The 5,000-nt window shown below is 48.2% G+C and overlaps 1 protein-coding gene across 1 annotated transcript in view; it reads left to right on the top strand.

Moving 5' to 3' along the window:
* LOC122247251 (protein Skeletor, isoforms B/C) overlaps nucleotides 1-5,000 on the top strand; it is a 236,490-nt gene that overhangs the window by 167,208 nt on the left and 64,282 nt on the right. The gene's annotated exons all lie outside the window — the stretch shown is intronic.

The raw sequence follows: 5,000 nt of genomic DNA, 5'->3' as shown, positions 1-5,000 counted from the left end.
CCTTCTCTCTTCTTTTCCTCTCCCCCTTCTTTCTTCTCCTTTTCCCCTCTCCTTCTCTCTTCTCCTTTTCCTCTGCCCCTTTTTTTAATCTTTTCCCCTCTCCTTCTCTATTCTCTTTTTCCCCTCCCCCATTTTCTCTTCTCCTTTTCCCCTCTCCTTCTCTCTTCTCCTTTTCCCCTCTCCTTCTCTCTTCTCCTTTTCCCCTCCCCTTTTTCCACCTCATAACCCTTTTTTCTACTTCCTTTTTCTTAGCTTTCTCTTGTTCCTGATATTTCCTCCCCTCATTTTTGGTACATCCTCGGCACACCTTGGCCCTCCCCTGATCTCCCCTAACACACCCTTAAACCCCTTACCCTCGGTGCATCGTCTCCCCTGATCTCCCCTCCCTTTCCCCTCGGTGCATCTACCTTGTTTTTCTCCTCCCTTCTCTCTTCTCTCTCTCCCCTTCCCTAATTGTCCCCATCCTTTGGCACCGCCCTCTGACACCTTCACTTGACACTTCCTGTACTTTTTTGACATGGCCTCCCCTCCTCTACCTTGGCACTCCTGTCCGCCCTCCCTTCTCTCCCCTCTCCCCCTTCCCCTCTCCTTGTCCGCTTTATTCCTTTCTATTCCTCTTCCTGCCATTTTCTTCTCCCTTTCCCTATCCCTCCCTCCTTTTACCCTCTCCCTGTCTTTCTCCATCCCTCTCCTCCCTTCCTGTCTGAGCTCTTTTCCCTTGTTCACTTCCTTTTTTCCCCTCACCTCTTCTCCTCCCTCTTCCTCCATCCATTCTTCATACTTCCCTTCCCCTCTTCACACCCTTCCCTTCCTCTCCTCATCTCTTTCTTCCCCTCTTCACCCCTTCCTTTCCCCCTTCTCTTTCCTTCTCTCCCCTCTCCCTTCTTCCTTCCTCACTTCTTCCTTCCCGCCCTCTCTCCACCTCTCCCAACCTCTCCCCTCCCTTCTCCCTCTCTCCTCCCTCTCTCCTCCCTCTCTCCTCCCTCTCTCCTCCCTCTCCCCTCCCTCCTCACTTTCGCCTCTCTTCTTCCTCTCTCCCCCCTCCCCCCTCCCTCTCCCCTCCCTCTTCCATCCTCTTTTCCTCCTCCCTATCCACTCTCCTTTCTCCTCCCCCTCTGCCCCCTCCCTCTCCCTCTCCCCCTTTCCCCCTCTCCTCTCTCCCGCTCTCCTCTCCCATCTCCCCTCTCCCCTCTCCCTTTGTCCACCCTCTGACCAAATCTCGCTCCCCCTCTCTCTTCTCCCCTCTCCCCCCTCCCTTTCCCCTCTCCCCTTGTCTCCTTGTCCATCCTCTCCCTTCTCCCCCTCTCCCCTCTCCCCTTGTCCATCCTCTGACCGAACCTCGCTCCCCCTCTCCCCTTCTCCCCCTCTCCCCTCTCCCCTCTCCCCTTGTCCATCCTCTGACCGTCCCTCGCTCCCTCGGCCGGCGTCTCCCCTTGTCCCCTCGCTGATGAACCGATGAAGCGGCGATAAGATAATGGCAAGATGATGAATTAGGGAATGAGAGGTTTAATGGAGTGACGCTGATGACGGGCGGTTTGTGTGTTCGTTTGTGTGTGTTTGGGGGGGAGGGGAGGGGGGAGGGGTGTTTGGGGAGGGGTATGTGTAGGGAGGAAGAGGTGTGGTGTGTGTGTGTTGGGGGGTGTTTGGGGTTGGGGGGTATTTGTGTGTGTGTGTGTTTGGGGGGAGGGGGTATTTTGGGAGAGGTATGGTGTGTGTGTGTTGGGGTGGGGGGGAGGGGGGCATTTGCGTGTGTGAGTGTGTGTGTGTGTGTGTGGTGTGTGTGACAGGGAGAGTTGTGTGTATATTTGTATGTGTTTGCGCACGGGCGTACATACGCGTTTATGTGCATGGGGTTGAGTAAGACAATAGCAAGCCACCATTAGACATAAGGTCGATTCTCTCAACCTTTTAGAGGAATTTCCACTATATGTTCGTATATGAAATGGTGTATAGCAACTTATATTATTATGTATAATAATATACACTCACTCACTCACTTGCTCATTCACTCACTCACTCACTCACTCACTCACTCACTCACTCACTCACTCACTCACTTTCTTACTCATATAGTAATCCGTTCATTTACTCACTCGCTCACACACTCTCTTTCTCTCTCCATCCCTGCTTCCTTCATCCCTCCCTCACCCTCCCCCCCTCACCTCTCCTTTCACCCCATTCCCTGTAACTTCACTAAGAACTCCTTCCTACCTCCCTCCCCTCCCTCCCTTACCACCCCTCCTCCTCCTCCTCCCCATCCCCTACCCACCTTTCAATCTCCCCCCTCCTCCCCCCTCCTCCCCTCATACCCATCCTCGCCTTTCCCTCATCTCCTTACACGCACCCTACCCCACCCCTTCTTCTCCTTCTTCCCCCATCCCCAGCCCGCTCCTCCCTCTCCCTTCTTCTCCCTCATACATACCCCCTACCACCACACCATCTCCCCCCTTCTATCCCAGATCTCTCCGTTGCATTAGAAAATGTGATTAGATTATCCCGATCAAATTGATTCATGTTTTCGCCGTCTCTTGTCGAGGGAGAAGGAGGTGGGGCGTCGTTGTGTGTGTGTGTGTGTGTGTGTGTGTGTGTGTGTGTGTGTGTGTTTGTTGTGTGTGTGTGTGTGTGTGTGTGTGTGTGTGTGTGTTTGTTGTGTGTGTGTGTTTGTGTGTGTGTGTGTTGTCTGTATGAAAGAAGATAGTATATGGATTCTTCTTTGTACAATTATGCATCATATATGCCCTTATATGTTTGCTTGCTTGTTTAGATAAAATAATAAATAAAAAATAAAAACAACACACCAACACCGTCTAACACATACCAACACACATTAAGCACTGAATTATTCCTTTTGAAGCACATTCAAGCCCCTAATAACTCCAAACTAGCTAACACGGCACCAATTAGCACAAAGTTTTACCTTGTTCGAAACGGGAGATGAAGAGATACATGTGAAGAGGAGAGGGTTATAGGAAGAGGGGGAGGAGAGGGGTGGTTAGAAGAGCGGGTAGTTAGGGCTTTAGAGAAGGGGGGGGGGGGGAGTGGGGTGGATAGAAGAGCGGGAAGAAAGGTGAGGGGAGGGGAGTGGTGGATAGAAGAGCTGGAATAAGGGAGAAGGAGGGGTGGGGAGGAGAGGGGAGCAAAGAAGAGCGAGGAGAAGGGAGATAGAGATGGGGGAAGGAGGGGAAAGGTAGGGAAATACAGAAAGATAAGAGAGGAATTGATGGAGGAGAGAGGGAGGAGAGGAAGAGAGATAGAGAAGAGAGAAGAAGAAGAGTCGGCTGAGGAGAAGGGGATAGAGAAGAGGGGAAAAGAAGGGAGGGGGAAGAGAGACAGAGAAAAGGGGAAGAAGAGGGCTTAATAGAGGAGATTTGGGAGAAGATGGAGATAAAAATGAGGAGCTATAGAAGGGAGACGAAAATAGGAAGAGCGGGTGAGGGGAAAAGGAGGATGTGAGGGGAGACAAGAGAATGATAATGAGGAGAGGAGATAGGGTAGAAAAGAGGTAAGAGAAGAGGGCGAGAAGAAGGAAGAGGAAGAGAGAGGATAAAAATAGGCGAAAGGAAGAGGACAAAAGAGGGGAAAGAGCTAAATATAAGGAATAAAGAAGGGAAGAGGGGAAGAAGAGGAGGAAAAGAGAGGAAAGGTGATTGAAAAGAGGTGAAGATAAAGGTTAAAGATGAGGATCTTGAGGGGAAATAAAGAGATGATCAATAAAAGACAGAATATTATGAGGTTATGAGGTTGAGATATTAGAAACAAAAGAAAAAAGAGAATCTTGATGATTATGAGGCAGCTGATAAAAGAAATAAAAAGAAATTCAAACTTAATGAGGTTTGTAAGGAATAAATAAAAAAAATAATATACAGTTAATGAGGGCATAAATACGGAATGAGAGAATAAGGAAGATGAAAAAATAATAAATGAGGAGCATGGGCGAATAAGGAGAGTTAGGAAAATGGGAAATCTTAGATGGAGCTTGAAAGTTTCTGAATAACAATTGGGAAAAAGATGTTGCTCTGAATTCCATTAATTATGAGAGAGGGAGGGAGGGCGAGAGAGAGGGAGAGAAAGGGGGGATAGGGGAGATAAAGAAGGGGGAAGAGAAAGGGGAGATAAAGAAGGGGGAAGAGAGAGGGAGGAGAGTGGAGATAAAGAGGGGAAGAGGAGAGAGGGAGAGAAAGGGAGGAGAGGGGAGATAAAGAAGGGGAAGAGAGAGGGAGGAGAGTGGAGATAAAGAGGGGAAGAGGAGAGAGGGAGAGAAAGGGAGGAGAGGGGAGAGGAGGGAGGGAGAGAAAGGCTAAGGGAGAAAGAGAGGGAGGAGAGCCCAGATAAAGAGGGGGAGAGTAGAGAGGGAGAGAAAGGCTGAGGGAGAAAGAGAGGGAGGAGAGGGGAGAAGAGAGAGGGAGGAGAGGGGAGATAAAGAGAGGGAGGAGAGAGGGAGAGAAAGGGTAAGGGAGAAAGAAAAGGAAGAGAGGGAGAGAAAGGCTGAGGGAGAAAGAGAGGGAGGAGAGTGAGAGAAAGAGAGGTGTACATAGAGATAAACACAGTAAAAAGAGAGAAAGAGAAAAGGAAGAAAAAAAAGATATGACAAGAGAAAGGGAGGCAAAGGATAGAAAGAGATATGAAAAAGAAGAAGAAAGAAAAGGATGAGAGAGAAAGAGAGAGAGAGAGATACAGAGACAGAGAAAGAACGACAGAAAGCGAAAGAGAAGAAAGGGAGAGAAAGAAAGGGAAAAAAGAAGAAAAAGTTGAAAGAATAATGATGTTCTTATCTTACGGTTTATTCTCCTCTGGTAGATAAAAGTTTCTCAGGCTCTGAAAATGTCGACTTTTTCTCCTTAGACTTTTTGTTGAAAGTTCGATGTTAATTATATCATCTGTTATCTTGCCACTTTATTGTTCACATAATTTGAAAACAAAATGTATTATCTATTTTTATTCTAATTGTCTTAATGTGTACCTATTTGTTTGTTTGTTTGTTATCGTTGCATTTATTGAAT

The sequence above is a fragment of the Penaeus japonicus genome, unplaced genomic scaffold (assembly GCF_977035675.1).
Source record: "Penaeus japonicus unplaced genomic scaffold, GWHDUDI00000001_assembly GWHDUDI00000013, whole genome shotgun sequence".
Lineage (NCBI taxonomy): Eukaryota > Metazoa > Arthropoda > Malacostraca > Decapoda > Penaeidae > Penaeus > Penaeus japonicus.
The sequence above is the reverse complement of the archived record's forward strand: the minus strand, read 5'-3'. Positions and strand labels throughout refer to the sequence as shown.